Below are 25500 nucleotides of genomic sequence, written 5' to 3' on the forward strand. Positions count from 1 at the left end.
AAACTATGGCGAATGAATTCCTTGTCAAGAAGCTCCTGAATCTGCTGTTTGAGTTCTAACATCTCAGCTGGAGCTAGTCGGTACGGTGCCATAGAAATTGGCACAGTGCCTGGCACAAGATCAATAGCGAACTCCACCTCTCTCTCTGGTGGAAGGCCTGTGACGTCATCTGGAAAAACATCAGAAAAATCTCTGACCACTAGCACATCAAATATCGACGGAGTGGGTACGCCAGGTGCAGAAATAATACTGGCCAAGAAAGCCTGACACCCCTTGTGAATAAGTGTCCGTGCCTGCATGCAAGAGATCATGCGAGGGAAAATTCTCCATCTATCTGGCTCAAAGAGAAACTGCTCCATGCCCAAAGGTCTTACCAATACTGACCTTTTCTGGAAATCAATAAGAACTCTATTCTCCATCAGCCAGTCCATTCCCAAGATAATATCAAATTCTGGCATCGGCAACACGATTAGATCTGCATAACCTAGGTGGCCTTGCAGCTCGAGATCGATGTCTCTGACCACACTAGTAGCTGATAATTCTTTCCCTGATGAGACTGTCACTAAATAGCTCACGTCGAGTCCAATAGACTTGACGTCCAGATGATTAGCGAACGCCTCCGAAATAAAAGAGTGAGTGGCCCCTGAATCTATCAAGGCCTTCGTGGCTACTCTCTTTATGAAAATATTTCCTGAGAGACGTTGGTACAACACAAAAAATTATATCCCAAAAATCTAATCTTAACCTCAAGCATAGTAGAAAAACTCTACACAAGTCACCAAAAATACTAACTAGCACACTAATAATTCCAATAAAATTCGAAACAAGTATAGCAAGGATAATGCGGTGCTGAATTAAATAAGTTACCAGTCAACAGGGTCGTATCTGGGTTTGTATCCTCTGCTTGCATGGCAAACACTTTTCCCTGGGTCAGCTGCCTTCATTGCGGGCAGTCTCTCAGCATATGATCGCTGGCCCCGCACTTGAAGCATTTGCTCGATCCAAATAAACACTTTCTCGGATGCTGGCGGTTGCACTTTGGGCACACTGGGTACTCACCGGGTCTCTGAGGAGCCTTCTATTGAGGAATAGGACCCTTGCCTTTCGGCGGTCCCTAAAATGGTATCTTCCCCTACTGTCCTGAAAAAGGCCTCTTAAACTGAGGTAGCTGCTGTTGCTGCTGCTGAGGTGCCCGACAGGGCCTCTTGCCCTGCCTATCGACCTCAATGTCCCTTTGGTCCTTCTCTGCCGCCAAAGCTCTCGACATAGCAACTGCATAAGTCGTAGGACCAGCAACTCGAACATCACTGCGCAAGAACGGCCGAAACCCGTCCATAAAATGCCTCAGCTTTTCCCTGGCATCATTTGCAATCAAGGGCACAAATTGACACCCGCTCTCAAACTTCCTCACGAAGTCTGCCACGCTGCTGTCTCCCTGTCGCAGCGACATGAACTCCCTGGTCAGGAGGGGCCAGGAGCATACTTCTTCAGTGAAGTACTTGGAGTAGAAAACCTCCTTGAACCCATTCCACGTCAGTGTTTGTAAGTTCACTGACACTGACGCGCTTTCCCACCAAAGCCTGGCGTCTCCAGTCAACCATAAGGTGGCACATATAACTCTGTTTGCATCCTGAAACTCCATAAATGCAAAGATTACCTCGATGGACTTAATCCATCCTTCCGCTATCATTGGGTCAGTCGTCCCCGAGAACTCTTTCGGATCCATCCACCTAAACCTCTCGTAAACTGCCTTAGGTCTGGGCCTCGCCCCTGAATCCATGGTCGCTTGGTTCCCCGCAAACTGTGAGAAGAACTGACTCATTCCTGCAAGCATCTGAGCCTGCATATCTGGGGTTGGACGAGGAAGAATGACCCTCTCCCCATCCTGGGCTTCCCTATTCTCATCCCTTGCTCCACGGTTAACCAAAGGTCTAGGAGGCATACTGTTCCAAAATTTCCCCAACATGTAAACCCAACATGCATGAACATACTAGTAATATCATAAGATGCACGTAACTTGAACTCAAACATGCACATGCTGAAATCATGACTTGATGCTTAATACGTAAAATAATTTAAAACCTTAAAACTTACGGACTTAAGTTGTGGCTTAGTGAGCTTCTCGCAACTGGCAGTAAGCATACCCCTTTACTAGAACATTGCTCTGATACCAACTGTAACGTACCGTATTTTGAACTACTTCAAATTTGCGGAAAAATTAAAATTTTCTTAAATACAAAATAAACTTTCAAATTTCGATCATCAATCAATTGTTCATCCAAAATATTTGTAATAAAAGAGATCATTAAAAAAGTTTGCTAAAGAAAAATACTTGATTAAATATTGTAAAAAATAATGTGAAATCAGAGTATTTGAAACATTGCATAATTTCTTAAAAACATGGGCGGTCCTCTGGTTTAGCATCCTGCTCAGTCCACGCATGCTCATTGGTCCCCACCCTCGTCTTCTCAAAGTCATCCTCACCTGCATCGATCAAGTCTAGTGAGTTTAAAGACTCAACATGTATAAACTGGAAATAACAAGTAATACATAATAAAGCCACATGAATCTTTAAAATAGAGCATACATACTTGAAACTTGAACGTAACAACATAAGCATACTTGAAACATGAACGTAGTAGCATAAACGTAGACGTGCCATCATCATAAAACTTTTATTAAACATACTTGCATCATACATACTTGAGCATACATAACATCATTTTGCGTAGAGTTATGTTTCAAAGCAAGTGACTCATACATAAAGGTGCCTGATCAGACTAAACCACAGTACTGGGCTGGCAGGGAAAGTTCACTAACACATACATGAGATCCCCGTTCATGCTTTAACGGGTGGATTGGTCCCTGGTCATGCTTTAACGATTTCCAATCCTGATCTAAAACCGGTCATGCTTTACCGGGGTGGAGAGGTCATCGGCCACGTTCACCGACTTCCAAACCCATTCGTAATTTGGTCACAAGACATTTAGCATACCTCAAAAAAACTTAAAAGTATTTTCTTTTGCACATCGAACATACTTCCTTGGTGTTGAGGGATTCATTGGATCTCGCTTGGGACCACTGCTGCACATACTAACGTGAGTTCAAACGCTTATCTTAACCATGCAAATCGTACCCAACACCGAAATAATTAAATAACTTATGACTTTCTAGACCCCTCGGAACTTGACCGTGTTTTTGTTTATCATATTAAACCATGACCTGGAACCCCGAATCAAAACTTGAGGTGAATTCTAAGTTATTCCCAAAAATGAAGTACATGGACCCCGTGCCCGGGTCTGGCTCTGGGTCCGCGCAGGCTCTGTAAAAATGTACCCAAAGAGAAGTAAGGGCACGGACCCCGTGTTATGGTCCGTCTTGGGGTCCGTGTAGCCATTGTAGGTTAAAACTACGATAGAAAACAAAGGGACGAACCCCGTGCCAGGGTCCGTGTACGGGTCCGTCTAGCCTCTGTAAAAATCAAACATGCGGAAATTCTTACACGCTGCTATTTCTCCCAACTCAATTGAATGGATTAAGAATCGATACCTCGAGACCCACCCTATGATGCTATGGTATTGACCCCAACCCATACCAACAATCCAAACGACCCCAATATCGACAAGCACAACAAAAACAACACAATTCGACATTCGACACCATATCAATTCCTACGACACCTAATACCTCCCAAGCCATCCCCGTCTCAAAATGAAACGTCATATGGTGCCTAAACACATTCCACAACATGTCTAAACACATTAGTAGTGGCCCGACGATACCCAACAAAGCCTGCAACAATAAAACTTCAAAAAACACATCAAGAACGCATTTTTCAGAAAAACGTAGTTTTAGCAGTCCAACTAAAACAATCATAACTCACTCATTTCTTATCCAAATATTTCAAACTTACTGTCAAATCGAAGGTATCAAAATGATCTATGTTTTATATTGTGAAAGTTTTGCTAGAAAAGCGACCGAAAAATCACAATATTTAAAATGACAGCAAATTTTGAGTTTTGAGATCCAAAAACGTTTCAAAATCGATCCAACAAATTTTTGCTCAAACTTTGCACACCATATATGAATTTTTACGCATAATAAACAAAAAAACGTATAATATGACAAGATTGATGCACGAATGAAAGAATATATGTGCCTTTGATATTTAACATTACCGAAACGACGACATCGAAGAGGGGAAGATGCGAGGGTTCATCCGGAGCTATTTGTGGCTCGATTTCTTTGAAGAAACTGAACGAAAACTTGCTGGAAAATTGAAGGGAAAGGGGTGGCTCTTCTTGCTATAGAACCCTAGGTTTTCTTTTAAAAAAAACTGAAATGAAGGGTAGTGAATTGTGTGTGTGTGTTAAACGTAAGTTTGTGTGTGTAAATGTGGGTCTGTGCGTGAGTTAGTGTAGGTAATTAGGGAAAATATGTGCTTAATTGATAATTAACAACTAATTAAAATACTAACATTCCTCTAACTTTAAATAACATCTCTTTATTTAAAATAAAATGTACAAGTGACAAATCTTTAAAAACTTTAAAGTCATAAAATCACTATTAATTAAATTAGGCTTTTAAAATGCTAAAAATTAAATAAACTTTTTAAAATGCCCCAAACCCAACTTAAAATAAAATAGCACATTTTAAAAATTGCCAAAGTCGTCGTCGGTCTTGTTTTCTCGATCCCACATCGAATAATCGCCTGAAACATGAAACTCAAGAAACATTTTAACGTGCATCACATAAACATAAATAATTTAAAATAATACATTTAAATAAATCATGCATCTCTAAAATTATTTTAAACTTAATTAAATATTTTAACGATTTAAATAAATGCATGTGTTTTACGTGTACTGAATTTGGGCTCTACACTAGGCTATACAACACTCAATTGCTTGTGTTTTTGCTTGTCTTGGGTTGAATGGATGAATGCAAATGTATGGCTATTTATAGGAAAAATTTGGGTTTGGTGAAGTGTGAACGATGGATGTATTTTCAAAGTTTGGTAGCCTAACTTTGAACCAAACTTTGAAAAATGGTTTGAATACAAATTAGGCTTGAATTTTCAACAATTCTCCCCCTCAAGCTTCATTTTGTAGATTCAAACAGACCTGTCACATTTTTACAGTTTTTCAGCTTTTTTGGACAATGACTTCGTAAACATATCGGAACCATTATCATCGGTATGTATCTTCTCAAGATGTAACAATTTCTCATTTAACACATCTCGGATCCAATGATACCTTACATCAATATGCTTTGATCTTGAGTGTAGACTAGAGTTCTTACTCAGATGAATTGCACTCTGACTATCACAGTAGAGCGTAAATTTGTCTTCTCTCAAGCCTAAATCTTGTAGAAACTTCTTCAATCATTGTAGTTCTTTACATTCTTCAGTTGTGGCTATGTACTAGGCTTCTGTTGTGGACAATGCCACGCACTTTCGAAGTTTTGATTGCCATGAGACTGCTCCCCCTGCAAATGTCATCAAGTATCCGGATGTGGACTTTCTAGAATCAACATCACAGCCATATCTGCATTAGTATAACCTTCTAACACAGTTTGACTAGTTAAGAATCTCAAACAAAGCCTAGAAGTACCTCTCAGATATCGGAATATACATTTCACTGCTGACCAGTTATCTTTGCCAGGATTCGAGAGAAATCAACTTGCCATGCCAACTGCGTGAGCAATGTCATGTCTCGTACATAACATCGCATACATCAAACTGCCAACTGCTGAAGCATAAGGAACCCTTTCCATTTCTTTCTTGTCTTCCTCATTTGTGGGACATTGAATGGAACTTAGTTTGAAATGACCTGCAAGTGGAGTACCAACAAACTTTGCTTTATCCATTTTGAATCTTTCAAGAACTTTCTCAATGTATTGTTCTTGAGATAACCATAGTTTCTTATTGGCCATATCCCTAGAGATCTTCATTCCAAGAATCTGTTTTACTGGTCCTAAGTCTTTCATTGCAAAAGACTTGTTAAGCTCTCACTTAAGCTTTTCTATCTTGCTTGGATCATGACCAATGATCAACATATCATCAACATACAACAATAATATGATGATATCATTCTGATCATATTTCTTAACAAATGCACAATGATCAGAATTGGTTCTACTGTAACCATGATTCATCATGAATGTGTCAAACTTCTTGTACCACTGTCTTGGAGCTTGTTTCAACCCGTACAAACTTTTCTTTGGTTGACACATCATATCCTCTTTGCCTTTAACTATGAATCCTTTCGGTTGCTCCATATATATTTCTTCATCCAGATCACCATGAAGAAATGCAGTCTTAACATCGAGTTGTTCTATTTCCAGATCCATACTAGCTGCAAGTCCCAGAACAACTCTGATAGAGGACATCTTCACCACTGGTGAGAAAATTTCATCAAAATCAACACCTTTCTTTTGGCTGAAACCCTTCACAACTAGCTTCGTTTTGTAATTTAGCCGTGATTTATTTTCTTCAGTCTTCAACCTGTTAACCCATTTATTTTTGAGTGCTTTCTTACTTTTTGGTAGCTTTACTAAGTTGTAGGTGTGATTTTCATGAAGCGATTGCATCTCTTCTTTCATCGCTTCAATCCACTTATCTTTTTGTGCACTTGATACAGCTTCTTTGAAACTCTCTGGTTCTCCGGCATCAGTGATAATCACATACTCATGTGGGTTGTATCTTGTAGAAGGTATTTTTTGTCTGGTGGACCTTCTGATCTCTGTTTCTGAAGGTGGAGTTGAAGAGTTGTCTTGAGCATTTATTTGCTCAACTAACTCATCATGCTCAGTTTGCGTTTCTCCCCCGTGATCTTCAATTGTGGGGAAATAAACTGGATCTAAATTTACAAAAATTTCTGAATTGGATGATTGTGATTGTTTTTTTATTCCCTGTCAGAACCAATTTCATCTTCGAGGAATACAACATCTCGGCTTCTAACAATCTTTTGATTCAATGGATACCATAATCTGTATCCGAACTCTTCATGGCCATAACCCAAAAATATGCACTTTTTGGATTTGTCATCAAGCTTGGATCTTTCATCTTTTGATATATGAACAAAGGCTTTGCAAACAAACACTCTCAAGTGTTTGTATAAGACATATTTCCCTGTCCAAACTTTGTTAGGAACATCACCAACTAACGAAGCTGATGGAGAAATGTTGATCAAATCAATTGCAGTTCTCATAGCTTCGCCCCAAAAGAAATTGGGCGATTTGGAGTATGATAACATACACTTTATCCTTTCACAAATTGTCATGTTCATTCTTTCAGCTAGACCATTGTGCTGAGGGGTTTTGGGAACACTTTTCCCAAGCTTGATACCATGAGTTATACAGTATTGCTCAAACGGACCCCTGTATTCACCACCATTTTTGGAACGAATACACTTCAGTTTCTTTCCTGTTTCTCTTTCAACTTTTGCGTGAAAATACTTAAAGACTTCATGGACATAATCTTTAGATTTCAGCGCAAAGCACCAGAGCTTTCGTGAGAAATCATCAATAAAGGTCACAAAATACAGCGCACCATCGAGAGTTTTGTCTTTCATGTAACACAAATCTGTGTGTACTAACTCCAAGCGTTGAGTTTTCCTTGATGAAGAAAAACTTTGAAATGCAACTCTGTGTTGTTTTCCGGCCAAACAATCAACACAAGTTTCCAAATGCATACCAGATACTTCAGGAATGAGTTTTCTCTTAGCCAAAGTTTCCGTTCCCTTCTGGCTAACATGTCCAAGTCTCTTGTGCCACAACTCAATGGATGAGGTTTTTGTAGATGCATGAACCTCTCCATTTGATATTTTTTCTTGCATGAGGTAAAGAGAATTTTGCTTCATACCTCTAGCAATAATAAGAGATCCTTTGGTGAGTTTCCATTTTCCTTCACCAAAGTGACTGGAACAACCATCATCATCAAGCTTGCTTGTAGAGATGATGTTAAATTGAATATCTAGAACATGTCGAACATCTCTGGAATGAGATGACACCCTGTATCTGACTCCAAGACAATGCTCCTGATAGGACTCATTTTTACGTGTTTTTAGTGTTGGTTTTGAGTCGCATTCATGCATCATATTAGTTTGTTTAGTTTAATTTTGCATCTTTTTAGCATTATTTAGCATTTGACTGACCTCGTGTATTTTGTGGTGATTTTGTAGGAATTGAACCAAAGAGTGGGAGAAACGTTGGCATAATGTCGAAGAGGATTCGCTAGGGCGGTCAAAAGTGACCGCCCCAGCGAGCATTGTGGTCTGGCCGAGGATTATTTTGCGCAAGTGTCTCGCTAGGGCGGTCAAAAGTGACCGCCCAGCGAAACAAGGGACATGCTCGAGGAAGCTTATTCGAGGACCTCTCGCTAGGGCGGTCAAAATATACCGCCCTAGCGAGAAGCGAGATTGAGAAAGATTTGTTTCCAAATTTATAGGGACTCTATCCTACACCATAACCTAACACACGAGAACAGCAGCCGTTTTTCATCTTTTATCAGACTTTTCATCATTTTTCTTGGAGAGGAGGCTAGGAGCAAAGGAGATTTCGAAGACCTCGAGATTTCCATGCGTCGTGGCCGTCATCCATCGTCATCTTTAGTATTTTCATTATTCAGTATTTTATTTCTTACATTGATTGTTGGTTTTTATCATGAATTTCAGTAGCTAAACTCTAGATTTGTTGGGATTTGAGGGGATCCTACCCCGTACTCGGTGTTTAACATTATTTCTCGACGTTTTCATTAGTGAATTGTTTATGCTATTGTTCTTTCGTGTTTCAATCGAAGCCTAGCTAACTTCCTTTGATTATTTCATGTTGTTGATGAGTTCGATAGAATAGTTAACAATAGGATCAAATAGTATAAACCATGGATTTACAATTTTAGTAGATATACGGAATTGGGTACGTGTCGATAGTGATAGTTCACCCGAATGAAAGCTAGTGGATTCCATAGAATGTAATGCAATCTTGAACTGTTAAATATTTGAGGACATTTGAGTACTGCATGTTTTTGATTAGTATTAATATAGCTCGACAGAGTATATTAATTAGTCTAGGGAATTCCGTCGAACGCACGAGTAAAAGTCGAGTGTAATTATTTAAACACGAGTGGTAGGTGAACTGATAATTCCCAACCAATTCATTTCTCATTTGATTTAATCCAAATTAATCATTGCGTTCTTAAACACATTTTCTTTGCAATTTAATTATTTTAATTGTTTACTTTACATTAGTTTAATCATCAACTCAATTTATCGTTGCTAAAGAAATTTTACTTGAAAATAAAAAATAGTGTAACGCAGTCCTTGTGGAACGATACTCATATTCACTTACGTTTATTATAACTTGACTATCGTGCACTTGCGATATTTAAATCGAGCTTTCATTTATAAAATAAATTTTGGGATTATTCACTGTGCAAGTTTTGCTCGATCAAGTTTTTGGCGCCGTTGCCGGGGACTGTTGATTCACAATTTTTTATTTTTCATTTAAATTCTTTAGTATTATTTATTTTATTGTTATTTGATACTCTCATTGTGTTGCAGATTTTTCTTGTGGTGCATGCGAAGATCCCTCGAATTTAAGCTTGAGCCTTTTGACCCCGAAATCGAACGCACAACTAGACGTCGACTACAGCAGCAAAGAGCGAAGGAAAGAATGGAAGGCGATCAACAAAGAGAGGAGCCAAGGCGTATACCGATGTTGGATTATGCACAGCCGTCTCTTGATGGAGCACGTCCAAGCATCGTAAGACCAGTCATCCGAGCTAATCAGTTTGAGATCAAGCCAGCTATCATTCAGATGATTCAGAACACTGTCCAATTTGGGGGAAGTGCACTTGACGACCCTAATTCTCATATAGCTGACTTTCTTGAAATTTGTGATACTTTTAAGTTTAATGGCGTGTCTGATGACGCTGTTCGTTTGCGTTTATTTCCATTTTCACTGAGAGATAAAGCTAAGTCGTGGTTAAACTGTTTGTCTGTAGGGTCTATTACTACATGGGAAGATATGGCAAAGGCGTTCCTGATCAAGTACTTTCCTCCGTCGAAGACTATGAAGCTCAGAGCCGACATTACTACTTTTGCTCAATATGAGCAAGAGTCACTTTACGAGGCATGGGAGCGCTACAAGGACTTGTTGAGGAGATGTCCACACCATGAGCTGCCTCTTGGGTTAGTTGTTCAAACTTTCTACTACGGTCTGCTTACTCCTAACCGTACTATGATAGATGCTGCTGCCTGTGGTAACTTACTGAGAAAGACGGCGGAGGAAGGATATGAGTTATTGGAGGAGATGGCTGCTAGTAGCTATCATCCTCAGTCTGATAGGCAGAGACGAGGTGCTGGAGTTAATCAAGTTAATGATTTGTCGGGGGTTTCAGCACAGTTAGAGGCTTTGAATAGAAAGATTGATGGGATGAGCATGAGTGGGTCGGCTATGCGTCTGCAAGAAATTTTCTGTGATAAGTGTGGGGGTGAGCATGATGTGCAGGATTGCCAAGATGGCAATCCATTCTATGTGCCTGAGGGAGCACCGGTAAAACAAGTGGTATTCCAGAACCGTCCTAGAAATGACCCTTACTCGAACACATATAATCCGGGATGGAGGAATCACCCAAACTTTTCATGGGGAGGTCAAAACAACCAACATCGCCAACAAAGAGGTCCACCATATGTGATGCACCAAGGATTCAAGCCAGAACCGTCTCGGGAGGAGAAGTCCAATTTAGAGCAAATGATGACTAAATTTATTTCTACAACAGAGACGCGATTTCAGAACCAAGATGCATCCATAAAGGGGTTAGAGAATCAAATTGGACAATTGGCTAAGCTTATTGCTAATAGGGAGCAAGGAACTTTACCAAGCAACACGGAAACTAACCCAAGAGAACATGTGAAGGCGGTGGAATTGCGTAGTGGAAAAACACTCGGGTCTAATGAGGAAAAGACCAAGCACGGTGAGGATGAGGTGAAAAATCGAGGAGGTAAGTCTTCTAACTCTACATCTACACCTATTGCACAGAATAAAATTGTTATCCCTCCACCTTTTCCTGCAGCAATGAAGAAAGCTAAATTAGATGCACAATTTGGTAAATTTCTTGAGATATTTAAAAAATTGCATATTAACATTCCTTTTGCTGATGCTTTATTGAATATGCCAAGTTATGCAAAATTCTTGAAAGATATCTTAGCAAACAAGCGGAAGCTAGAAGATCATATGACGGTGAATTTGACCGAAAATTGCTCCGCTTTAGTTCAAAACAAGATGCCTCCGAAGCAAAAAGATCCAGGGAGTTTCTCGATACCTTGCATTATTGGTGACATTAATTTTCATAAAGCTCTATGTGATCTTGGTGCGAGCATTAATCTGATGCCTTTTCTGTGTTTAGGAGACTGGGATTAGGTGAACCCAAGCCAACTAGGATGTCATTGCAGCTAGCTGACAGATCTGTCAAGTATCCACGTGGGATTATCGAAGATGTTCTGGTGAAAGTGGATAAGTTTATTTTTCCTGCAGACTTTGTGGTACTACTTGACATGGAGGAAGATTTAGAGATGCCTTTAATCCTAGGGAGACCGTTTCTGGCTACAGGGAAAGCACTGATTGATGTTGAGGAGGGGAAATTGAGACTGAGAGTTGGAGAAGAAGAAATTATTTTTGATGTTTTCAATACTCTCAAGCACACAATGCACAATGATAGTTGCTTTCGTATTGATGTCTTGGATTCGCTTGTTTGTGATTTTGTGCAGGATGGATTGAAAGAACCATTGGAGGCCACTCTCACTACTGAAAAGCAGGAGGACGAGCTAGACGAGGAAAAGATGGAGATGGTAGCTCATTTGAATGCCATTCCACCTTGGAGAAAGCAAGTGAGGCTTGGACTAGAGGAATTGGGAGACAGAAAAGATTTAATGCCTCAAAAGTCAAGCCTAGAGGAGCCACCTACTTTGGAGCTCAAACCATTACCTCCACATCTCAAGTACGTATATCTAGGAGAAAATAATAAATTGCCTGTTATTATTTCCTCTTCTTTGACAGATGATATGGAGAGTAAGCTCTTGGGAGTCCTCAAGGAGCATAAAGGAGCGTTCGCTTGGAAGGTTTCGGACATAAAAGGGATAAGTCCTTCGATCTGCATGAACAAAATTCTGATGGAAGATAAATACTCACCTCTAGCACAACCACAAAGGAGACTCAATCCAAAGATGCAAGATGTAGTAAAAGCTGAAACAATTAAACTTCTGGATGCAGGTAATATCTATCCTATTTCTGATAGTGCGTGGGTAAGTCCTGTACAATGTGTGCCTAAAAAGGGTGGGATTACTGTTATTGCTAATGAAAAAAATGAGTTGATTCCCACTAGAACTATTACGGGTTGGCGTGTATGCATAGATTATAGGAAATTGAATGATGCAACCCGTAAAGATCACTTTCCCTTGCCATTTATCGATCAAATGATTGAACGATTAGCAGGTCATGAATTTTATTGCTTTTTAGATGGATATTCGGGATACAATCAAATCACAATTGCACCTGAGGACCAAGAGAAAACTACTTTCACTTGCCCTTATGGTACTTTTGCGTTTAGGCGTATGCTCTTTGGTTTATGCAATGCACTTGCAACATTTCAAAGATGCATGACCGCTATCTTTCATGACATGACTGAAAATTTCCTTGAAATCTTTATGGATGACTTCTCTATTTTTGGCTCCTCATTTAATGAATGTTTAGAGAATTTGAACTTGGTGTTAGTTAGATGTGAGGAGAGCAATTTGGTGTTGAATTGGGAGAAGTGTCATTTTATGGTTCAAGAGGGGATTGTGTTAGGACACAAGGTATCGGAGAATGGAATTGAGGTTGACAAAGCCAAGGTGGAAGTAATCAAAAACTTACCCCCACCTTCATCAATAAAAGGAGTTAGAAGTTTCCTAGGGCATGCTGGTTTTTATAGGCGTTTCATTAAAGATTTTTCCAAAATTGCTAAACCTTTATCCTCTTTGTTGATGAAAGATGCTGAATTTAATTTTGATTCTACTTGTCTGCATGCATTCGAGATACTCAAGGAAAGCTTGGTGACAGCACCTGTTCTGACTGTCCCTGATTGGGAGCTACCGTTTGAGGTGATGTGCGATGCTAGTGATACAGCTGTTGGTGCGGTGCTGGGTCAAAGGAAGAACAAGGTATTTCATGCCATCTACTATGCAAGTAAGACTTTAAATGATGCTCAATTGAATTATGCTACTACTGAAAAGTAATTGCTTTCTATAGTATTTGCTTTCGACAAATTTCATTCATACCTTGTTCTGTCTAAAGCAACTGTGTATACAGATCATTCTGCCCTAAAATACTTGCTTGCTAAGAAAGATGCGAAACCTAGGTTAATTAGGTGGATTTTATTATTGCCAGAATTTGATCTCGAAATTCGAGATAAAAAGGGTGTGGAAAATGTAGTTGCTGACCACCTGTCTAGGCTTGAGCATGTTAGAATTAAGGGCAGTGACGATGATATTGATGACTGGTTTCCTGATGAACAATTGCTTGAGGTAAATGCGTACCCTTGGTATGCCGATTTTGCAAATTTTCTTGTCACTGGCACACCTCCACCTAATTTATTGTTTCACCAAAGAAAGAAATTCTTTTCAAACGTGAAATATTATTTTTGGGAGGAACCGTTCTTGTTTAAGATTTGTGCAGACTCCATGATAAGAAGATGTGGGGCGGAGGAGGAAACCAATCAAATTCTGAACCATTGTCATGACCGTGAGGTAGGTGGTCACTTTGGACCCATACGGACGGCATCTAAGGTACTTGAATGTGGCTTCTATTCGCCAACTCTTTTTAAGGATGCTCGTTTGTATGTTCTCAATTGTGATAGATGCCAACGCACAGGTAATATTTCCAACCGTCATGAGATGCCTTTAAATAACATTATTGAGTGTGAAATATTTGATGTGTGGGGGATTGATTTTATGGGTCCTTTTCCTGCGTCTTTTGCAAAGAAATTTATTCTAGTGGCAGTGGAGTATGTATCTAAATGGGTGGAGGCAGAGGATTGTGCCACTAATGATGCACAAGTGGTGTTAAAATTTTTGAAGAAACATATTTTTAATCGATTTGGTGCACCACGTGCAATCATAAGTGATGGTGGCACCCATTTTTGCAACAAAATTTTTGATAAACTGTTGGGCAAATATGGTGTCACCCACAAGATTTCCACTCCATACCATCCCCAAACTAGTGGACAAGTTGAAGTATCCAATCGAGAAATTAAGAGGATTTAGAGAAGACGGTTAATGTGAATAGGAAGGACGGGTCCATTCGGTTAGATGATGCTTTGTGGGCGTATCCTACTGCTTTTAAAACACCTATAGGCACTACACCAAATAGGTTGCTTTTTGGTAAAGCATGTCATCTACCAGTCGAATTAGAGCATAGAGCATATTGGGCGACCAAAGCACTAAACTTTGATTTTGCTCTTGCTGGTGAAAAACGATTGCTGTAGTTGAATCAGTTAGATGAGTTTCGGGGAAGAGCTTATGATCTTGCACTATCTTACAAGGAACGCACCAAACGAGCCCATGACAAACACATTATAAGAAGGGAATTCAAATTGGGTGAAGCGGTGTTGGTATACAATTCTCGCTTACGACTCTTTCCGGGCAAGCTAAAGTCAAGGTGGTCAGGACCATTCACTATAGCCAAGGTGTTCCCATCGGGTGCAGTGGTGTTGCATGATGGCAAGGACGGGACATTTACTGTGAACGCTCAAAGATTGAAGCACTATATAGGTGGCACAATTGAGCCACAAATTGGAGTCACTCGGCTCCATGACAGTCATTGAGGACATGGGTGAAGAGTCGAGCTCTAGACTATAAATTGAGAACTACTTCTACTCCTTATTTTGATTTTGATTATATTTTTTTTTTAGTAATTAATCGCATCATTTGCATTTAGGTAGTTGCATGGCATTGCATTCAAATTTTTTTTCCCGAACACTTCTCGCTCGGGCGGTCAAAACTGACCGCCCCAGCGGGTACTCGTTTTTTTAAAAAAAAAAAAAAAAGTCTTTTGCGAAAACGTCTCGCCAGGGCGGGAAAAATATACCGCCCTAGCGAGTCGCGCAGATTAAAAATTTTTCTCCCCGAGAACTTCTCGCTCGGGCGGTCAATTTTGACCGCCCTAGCGAGTCGCACAGATTAACAAAAATTTTTTTTTCCGAAAACTTCTCGCTCGGGCGGCCAGTTTTGACCGCCCTAGCGAGTCGCGCAGATTATAAATACTTTCCTCTTCTCTTTTCCTCCCCACTTCGAACCCTACTACTCCCCTCCGATTTTCGGCACCCCCCCTCCATCTTTTGTGCTCAATCCTTATTATTTGGTGATTTTTCAGGGCAAAGACTCAATCTTGGTCCATACACTCCACGAGGAAGCATTTAGGCTACAAGATTTTCTTCTCCGGCGGTCTTTCAAGCAACTCCGGTCATCTTCCACATATTCCGGTGAGCTTCTCCGGCGACCCTCAACAATTTTCCGGCGGTTGGATACTTTGTGCACTCCAATCTCTACATGGCACCCAAAAGATCTAAGGTAACTCACGGTGCTTCTAGTTCTCGTTTCACTCCATCTATGTTTGTGAATGAAAAAGCTAGGGAGAGATTTGAGCATGCTAGACTACATAGGAAACCAATCCCTGAGCGTGGATTTAGCTCGTTTCTTATCGGTCAATTTTCGGAGTCCCAAATAGAAAGAAGAGGGTGGAATACCTTTGTAGCACAACTGAATGCAGCAGTGGTTCCGGTTGTGCGTGAATTTTATGCCAATGCTCCGGAGGGAAATGAGTCGAAGGCATTTGTGAGGGGACATCTAGTCCCGTATGATCCCAAGACGATCAATGATATGTTGGGTTTACCGTCGGTGGACGATTCGGTGTTTCAGGCGTGGGTGCTTAACCCGGATTATGATTTGATCATTCGCACACTCTGTTATCCGGGCACCACGTGGAAACAACCGGGGACTTACACGGTCTTTCTTGAAAAGTTTTTGAAAGTGGAGGGGGCATTGTGGTATGCATTCTTGTCTAAGAGATTGATGTCGGTCGGTCATACGAGTGATGTGCAGCGTGAGCGGGCGGTTGTTCTCTATGCCATCTGTACTGGGATGGTGATTGATGTGGGCAGGCTCATTTTCGGACAGCTTAACATGTGCATTAATAGCAGCAATTTGGCTTTTTACTTCCCGACGATAGTGACTGAGCTGTGTGCCCGAGCGGGGGTGATATTCGAAGATGATGATGAGTGGTTACCGCCGATGAGAGCCATTGATGAGGCTCTCTATAAATCCAAGAGGGAGAAGAGACAGGCTGAGCTGCCCAAGGAGGTATTTTTCGATTATGGGATAGAAGCTCAACCACCTCCGGCCTTAGGACATGCACCACCACCCCCGCAGCCACGCCGCCATGCCATGCGAGATCGCGTCGCCGAATTGGGCGCTTGGGCCCATTATCAGATGCAGTACCAGGCCGTTAATCAGGCACATATTCAGAACATCGAACACCTGGTGCAGGGGATCTCAACTCATTTGGGCATCGACACTTCCGGACGGCCACCTACACCCGCATACCCGCCACCCTTCCAATTTCAGTACAATTATCATATGCCCCCAGCAGCTGAAGAGGGAGTTCCACCGCCGGAGAATGAGGAGGAGGATGATTTCTGATCAGGGGAGTTTACTGTTTCCCCTTTCTTTTTATTTTGCATATTCTATCTTTGCATTTAAATTCATGAGTTTTTTTTATGTTTTTAGTGTTTGTTTCGTTTTGTGCACTGAGGGCATTGCACAACTCTAGTATGAGGGGGGTAGATTGTTATGTTTGCTTAGTTAATTGGTTTTAAATTGTTGCATTTCTTTTATTTTGTGTCGTTTATGGTGAGAAGACATAGTGTATGAGCCAATGATGATGTTGAATTGATAGTATACAAAAGTATTGATTGGGTCACCTCATGAATGGTACTCTTGATTGTTAAAGCATGAATTTTCGCACAAAGTTGAACTTTTTGAGCACATATGTGTGGGGACTAGAATTTTGTAGGAATAATGGTGAAATTTGAAGGTTTTGTGTGGTTAACTTGAAAGGCATCATTTATGAGTTGATTTAGCATGTAAACCCGTGAAAATAAGTCACTAATTGGGACCTTGAATGAGAACATGTGATTTGCCTTGAACTTCACATATACCCCCTTTTTCAATGCACTGAATTAAAATATCATACTCCTAACCAGCTGTAATCCAAAGTATATATTCTTAGCCTAGGGAGTACACGTGTGAAAATTTTGCATCAAAAAAAAAAATATATATATATATATATCGAAAAAGAAAAGATTGGTGGAGATGTAAGGTGAGGGGGAGCCGAAATAAAAGGAATGAAATTCTATTCCTGGGCTAAAAGTTGGAGATGTAAGGAGACGAGGAAAGTCAGACGAAAAGTCTTGACGATTGCACAATGAAAATGATCGGTGTACTCCCGACTGTTAGCCACTTGAGCTTATTTTCCTTCTTTTCGACACCCTTCTCTACACTTAAGAATCGAATAAAGTTCAAATTATGGTTAGTGATAAATGGACACGGGGGTGCATGCTAGTGAGACTTGTATTGAAGTGCTAATTGAGTGACTCGCATGATCGGATGATTGATCTATTTGAAGTACGAATGACTAGACCCATCATGACACACACACACGTTATAATTAGTGTCGAGATTTATGTGTAGATGAGAATGAGTATTCGTTTGTGATTTGACTTGATTATGATTTGTATGTGGGAAAGTTCACTGAGGCATCAGTATAAAAGTGTTAACTCACCATTGACATTTACTTGTGTTGGTTATTTCTTGTTTGAGTATTTTGTGTTTGTTGTGTTTGTTTAGAATCTCGTGCTTTAACCTATTTTGCTCGAGGGCGAGCAAAAGGTTAGTATGAGGGGGTTGATAGGACTCGTTTTTCCGTGTTTTTAGTGTTGGTTTTGAGTCGCATTCATGCATCATATTAGTTTGTTTAGTTTAATTTTGCATCTTTTTAGCATTATTTAGCATTTGACTGACCTCGTGTATTTTGTGGTGATTTTGTAGGAATTGAACCAAAGAGTGGGAGAAACGTTGGCATAATGTCGAAGAGGATTCGCTAGGGCGGTCAAAAGTGACCGCCCCAGCGAGCATTGTGGTCTGGCCGAGGATTATTTTGCGCAAGTGTCTCGCTAGGGCGGTCAAAAGTGACCGCCCCAGCGAAACCAGGGACATGCTCGAGGAAGCTTATTCGAGGACCTCTCGCTAGGGCGGTCAAAATATACCGCCCTAGCGAGAAGCGAGATTGAGAAAGATTTGTTTCCAAATTTCTAGGGACTCTATCCTACACCATAACCTAACACACGAGAACAGCAGCCGTTTTTCATCTTTTATCAGACTTTTCATCATTTTTCTTGGAGAGGAGGCTAGGAGCAAAGGAGATTTCGAAGACCTCGAGATTTCCACGCGTCATGGCCGTCATCCATCGTCATCTTTAGTATTTTCATTATTCAGTATTTTATTTCTTACATTGATTGTTGGTTTTTATCATGAATTTCAGTAGCTAAACTCTAGATTTGTTGGGATTTGAGGGGATCCTACCCCGTACTCGGTGTTTAACATTATTTCTCGACGTTTTCATTAGTGAATTGTTTATGCTATTGTTCTTTCGTGTTTCAATCGAAGCCTAGCTAACTTCCTTTGATTATTTCATGTTGTTGATGAGTTCGATAGAATAGTTAACAATAGGATCAAATAGTATAAACCACGGATTTACAATTTTAGTAGATATACGGAATTGGGTACGTGTCGATAGTGATAGTTCACCCGAATGAAAGCTAGTGGATTCCATAGAATGTAATGCAATCTTGAACTGTTAAATATTTGAAGACACTTGAGTACTGCATGTTTTTTATTAGTATTAATATAGCTCGACAGAGTATATTAATTAGTCTAGGGAATTCCGTTGAACGCACGAGTAAAAGTCGAGTGTAATTATTTAAACACGAGTGGTAGGTGAACTGATAATTCCCAACCAATTCATTTCTCATTTGATTTAATCCAAATTAATCATTGCGTTCTTGAACACGTTTTCTTTGCCATTTAATTATTTTAATTGTTTACTTTACATTAGTTTAATCATCAACTCAATTTATCGTTGCTAAAGAAATTTTACTTGAAAATAAAAAATAGTGTAACGCAGTCCTTGTGGAACGATACTCATATTCACTTACGTTTATTATAACTTGACTATCGTGCACTTCCGATATTTAAATCGAGCTTTCATTTATAAAATAAATTTTGGGATTATTCACTGTGCAAGTTTTGCTCGATCAGCTCCCCATACCAACGTTCTCAATCAAACCTTGATTGGCCTTTCTAACTTTGCCAAAGTTTCCACTTGAGTAGGACACAAACATATCTCTGTGTGGAGTAATATGATATGAAGCTCCCGAGTAAATAATCCAATCAGTTTGCTGGTATGATATACTGACACATGCATCATCAACAAGGATGATAATATCTCCATTAGATGTAACTGCAGCCGTGTCTTTCTCTTCCAACTTTGTCCCATTCCTTTGATCTCTCTTCTTTTTTCTGCATTATTTTTCATAGTGATTTGGACCTCCACAATGATGGCACTTGAATTCTTTTCTGGTCTTGTACTTTCCTCTGGATTTGTCTCTTCCTTTATGAGGTCCTGAGGTGTAATTTCTTCCTCGATTATCCATGATTTCTGTAACTAATGCCTTAGTTTCAGAGTTGGCTTCTTGCTCCTTTCTTCTGGACTCTTCATTTAGAAGACAATCTTTGACTGTTTGTAATGTCAGTTTTCCATCAGGAGCAGAATTACTGAGCGACACCACAAGAGTATCCCAACTATCTGGCAAGGAGCTCAGTAGTAATAGTGTCGTAACTTCGTCATCCAGGGTAATCTTCATGGTGATAGATTGGTTGATTAGATCTTGGTAAGCGTTCAGATGCTCTGTCATATTTGCATTTTCTTTGTATCTCAGTCGTGCAAGCTTTCTGATAATCGAAGCTTTGTTCAATTCATTCTTTCTCTCAAACATAGCTTCAATTTTGGTCCACAGAGCATCAGCTTTATTCTCGTTCGCGAAGTGATGACAGATACCGTGTTCGATAAAACGTCATATGAAACCGACAGCTTTTCGATGCAATATAGTCCATTCTTCGTTTTTTAGGTTTTCTGGCTTGGCAATATCACCACTCAACGGAAAATACAAATCTTTGCAATATAGCAGGTCCAACATGCTTGCTTTCCATATGGAATAATTTGATCTGTTGAGTTTAAACACCCTCCAATGGATTCTTCCATGTATCCTAACCTGGATCTGATACCATTTGTTGGGAAAGATAGCCAATTAAATAATTTTTCTTACAGTGGAAGAGTTGATTCTTTTACTTTTAGCGGTAATATCGGATCAAAATATTTTCACGATATCAACAATGATAATAATTATGAAGAAAACGACACAAGAATTTTTATGTGGAAAACCCAAATTAAGGAAAAACCACGAGATCGAAGTCCAACAAAAGAAATCTATCCTATATAAATAATGGGTACAAATCGTTCCTACAACAATAGGAGATAACAACAACTCTCCCTAGAACAACTTAGGGGACACAAAGAACATCAAGAATAATTATTCTTGGATGACATACTCAATCTCACTTTCAAAGTGGAACTCACACAACTTTAATCACAGAGAAAATTCTTTCTGATTTGGAAGATCGGACATTGCCGCAATCACATAGCATACTAAAATTTATCTAAATGACTAGGCTATACAACACTCAATTGCTTGTATTTTTGCTTGTCTTGGAATGAATGGATGTATGCAAATGTATGGCTATTTATAAGAAAAAATTTGTGTTTGGTGAAGTGTGAATGATGGATGTATTTTAAAAGTTTGGTAGCCTAACTTTGAACAAAACTTTGAAAAATGTTTTGAATACAAATTAGGCTACAATTTTCAACATTTAGGTTGCAATTTGAATTTGTGTTGACTATGAACAACTTCAAATTATGCGGTCTATCAAAATTACGACTTGTCAATCTCTGAATTTCAAATATCGGGTTTTGAAATGTTTCATTACTTCTTTTTGTTATAATCCTTAAATTTGATATATATATTTTTTTTTTGCATTTTTTAATTGAAGAACTAGGAAACATTGATTTTTATATGCAATATGCATATATTGAAAACTATGAACCCTGAGGATTACGCTAAACACTTGAAGATGGGTAAGTTCATTCAAGTAATTTCTTGACTCAAGAATTCAATGCATTGTGTATTGATTTTAAGAAGATTTATGAAGCTAACGAAATAGAAAATCGGAATGAGAATCGAGATCTTAAATTTAGACAATGAATTGAAAAAGATAATCAGTCATATGTCTAAAATTTTACAACATCAAATTAAATATGCGTTGAAAAATAAATGATCTCAATCCATTTGTTGGAAAGTTATATGGCTCTTTAAATAAGATAAAATAATATTTCATCATATTCATTGATGATAATACAATATATGAGATGTACCATCTATTGTTTGATTTTAGTTGAATTTTTTAAGTCGTGTATGCTTAAAACTTCAAAGTTTCAAGATATTAAATCTTGAATTTAGTTCTATAAGATTTTATGCTCCAAATTCTAATTGTCAATGGAATTTGAGATTCTAAGTTTAAAATTTTGTAAGCAAACATGTTTAAATCTAAATTGGCAAGATATTTAAAATCATTAATTTAGATTTCTAAGTTATAATGCTTAAAATTTGAAAATTGTGGATGTTTTAATACCAATCTAACGGTAAGTGAAGTGATAGACTTGGAGAATACAATATTGTCAAATTTGAAATGTATGATTTGAATTATTCAAGTAATAACGATTAAGTACAAACTTAGCAAGATTTGAAGCCTTTGACAGATGTAGTTGAACTAAATCATTTTCCTTTTTTTTCTTCTTTCTAATTTAATTCTAAATGCGAATTTCACAAGCTTTGTTATGGATCTTTCAAATCATTCCCGCAGGAGATTCAGACCCATCTTTTTCTGATCTTTCGAGAAAAAGATTCATTCACTACAACAAAAATGGTTTTTCGCAGCGCACAAATTCTCTTTCCACGACGCACATTGCACGCTACGAAGTTGCAAGCTGTTGAAAGTTCAAGATTATCCGCAGCGTGCATGTGCACGCTGTTAATACTATTATCAACGGCGTGTATATATACGCCGTTAATACAACTATCCGCAGCGTGCAATGCACGCTGTTAATACTATTATCAACGGCGTGCATATGTACGCCGTTAAAACAACTATCCGCAGAGTGCAATGTACACTGTTAATATTCAAAAATATCTAAATAACCGTCGCTAAATAACCGTCGCTAAATAACGATGGTTTTTGACCAAACCGTCGCTAATTAGCGAATGTTAAACCGGATACACCGTCGCTAAAGTAGCGACGGTTTAGAATCCTTCGCTAAATTAACGACGGTATTTAAATTTAGCGACGGTGTTAAAACCGTCGCTACATTTTGCGACAGTATAAAAACCGTCGCTAAAGTTTGCGTAAAAATAAAAAAAAAATTACTTTTATAATTTAATAAAGTTTTAAAAAAACTACAATACAACTATGATAAATTGACTGATGATCTTAACCAACACTTAAAAAATTAACCAAAAATTGAAACAAAAATATTTACCTAAATCGAAATTAAAATCGTGTAAGAGAGAAAAATTTTAAGTGTTGTGAAGTGGTGGAGAAAAGTGAAACGAAAATCGGATATTTATAGATAATTTGCGACTCATAGCGACGGTTTTGCAATAAACCGTCGCTAAATATAACGGTCGCTGATTTACGGCTATTAGCGACAGTTTAATAACAACCGTCGCTAAAAGCGACGGTGATATCTAAACCGTCGCCGATTTAAAATCGGCGACGGTTATATAGAAACCGTCGCAAATTTTAAATTAGCGACGGTTTTCGTAAAACCGTCGCAAATTTTAAATTAGCGACGGTTTTCGTAAAACCGTCGCTAATTTAAAAATTCGCACTTATTAAAATCGTCGCTAATTTAAAAATTCGCACCTATTTTCCGCAGCGTGCTTTTAGTGCACGCCGTAAATGGATAGGGTATTAACAGCGCACATTATTGCACGCTGCGGATAGTATATAATATTAATTTCCGCAGCGTGCTTTTAATGCGCACCGTTAATGTATATGTTATTAACGGCGCACATTAAAAGCACGCTGCGGAAAGTATATAATATTTACAGCACACATAAATACACGCTGCGGATATTACTTTCCGCAGCGTGCTTTTAATGCACGCCGTTATTTCTGTCAAGTGCAACAATATTAACAGCGCATATATTGATGCACGCCGTTAAAAATACTATTCGCAGCGTGCTTTTAATGCACGCTGTGGATGATGTGCTGCGGAAAATCATTTTTCTTGTAGTGATTCTCTTCATAAAAAATATGAGGTAGAACCAATAAAGATTTCTTTTTCGATTCATCCCTGGCCTCATTAGATTGAAATTCAAAATTTATAATATATAAACTTTTGATTTTAGATTTTCTAAGTTGTGTTCTTAAAATTTGAACTTTACAATTAAATTAGAAGTTTTTTTCGAATTCCTTTAGGCACTTGGACTTAAATCCAACTTTGAAAGAAATTAATTATTGGATTTGGATTTATAAGTTTTAATGCTTAGAATTCAAGTTTAATTACGCTCTATACATTTCAATGTTTGTGCAATTTTAAAATGTCATAAGTCCTATATATAACTCGAAACGTGGGGGTACCGTATTTAAGGTAGAAATTCATGTTAAAATACAATACATAAACTAAATGAATGATAATAGGTCTGTACGTGTACGTCAAATAAAAATTGCCACGCTTAACTTGTCTCCAGTAGTATTATCAATTTTGATTTAGTGACATCATAGAATAATTTGACAGATTCGTAATAAAAACTTTGAATGGAGATCAAATCTATAGCTTGTCAAAAGGAATGAGCTTAAAATCTACATAATAAAGTTTTCATAATGGTAACTCAATCTTGTTGCCTAGGCATCTGACGGTGATATTTGACATGAGTTGTGAGTTTTCATGGATTTTTCACCAAAAGGTGTCTCTTTTCTTTTTTTTTTTTCCTTCACATTTTCGATATTTGTGACTTAAATATCAATCCATCTAAATGAATTAACGTAGTAGAGAAAAAAAATAATATCAACTTTGGGAGGATCAAACAAAGAAAGATCATTTGTATTTATATTGAACTTCTTCTTCTTTCTTCTCAAAAATGAGTTTGCTTTATTTCCTGGTTATGAAACCAGTGATTTGTAGCGCTACTACTACAAGTTGGAAGTCGTTGTATCTTAAGAAATTATTATCATATCCCGTGAGCACCATGTGCGGGACAAATTCGTTTTAAGGACAAAGAGTTCTCTCTTGCCTCGACTTTTAACTTGCTAATATAATTTCTCAAGTATTGTTACTGTTAGGTGCACATCGGTGATGTCGTACCTTATTTATCTGGCTGGCCAAACTGCAACTTTCAACACAATAAGAAACAATACAATATGATATTTTAGGATAAAACGGGGCTCAGACGAACTGATTTTGGCCTCTCCAAATACACAGTAAACCAAGGCAAAGACCACAAAGGTTTCCCAACAGAAAACTGATTAGTGCCCTCAACTCACGCTCTTGCTATCTCACTTCCAAGATGGCCAGCAAGGATGGGCACACACACAGAGATTCATCCCCTTTCTATATAATGTTAACAAATGAGAAAGAAACACAAAGAATAGCACAAAGCAAAGAGAACACCGAAGACACTCAGTCACCGAAGGAAGACGCACATGAAGCAACCTTTATTTTCTCTCAAGTCTCAAGCTCTCTCTTGTCTCAAGTCGGCAGCTCCAACAATCTCTAAAAAAGAAACGATCTAAGGCGGCCACTTAAAATGAAAGGAAGAGAGCCCTATAGCCCAGACACAAAAAAGGGTTGGAAGGGGAAGGGCTATGGTAATGGGCCGGAGGAAAGTTGGGCCAAACCCAACATTTCTCCACCTTTTGGCCCAACACCGGTTCAACTGGTCATGAGAGTCACCTACAACCATCATCATTGCCCCACTTACACAAAACACAAAGTTAGTACAAGTACCAATTTGTAGCAAACACTAAGTAAGCTACACTACAGAACAGGAACAGAACACGTCAATCAGAAGTATCAAAGTTTAAAATTTTTAGACAAGATATAAATTTTTCAGCTGATAAACACTTAGTTCCCATATCAGCATGATTAAATTGAGAGGGAATTTTTTCAAGATAGACTATGCCTTTTGCAACCACATCACGAATGTAGTGGAATCTAACATCAATATGTTTAGTT

The 25500-nt window shown here is 38.7% G+C and overlaps 1 non-coding gene across 1 annotated transcript; it reads right to left on the reverse strand.

Moving 5' to 3' along the window:
• Positions 1-10074: 10074 nt before the first annotated feature.
• Positions 10075-10181, reverse strand: LOC142550363 (small nucleolar RNA R71). Its single transcript, XR_012821327.1, has one exon. It is a non-coding gene; the product is annotated as a small nucleolar RNA R71 (small nucleolar RNA).
• Between the last annotated feature and the right edge of the window lie 15319 nt (positions 10182-25500).

The sequence above is a fragment of the Primulina tabacum genome, chromosome 6, assembly GCF_025594145.1.
Source record: "Primulina tabacum isolate GXHZ01 chromosome 6, ASM2559414v2, whole genome shotgun sequence".
NCBI lineage: Eukaryota > Viridiplantae > Streptophyta > Magnoliopsida > Lamiales > Gesneriaceae > Primulina > Primulina tabacum.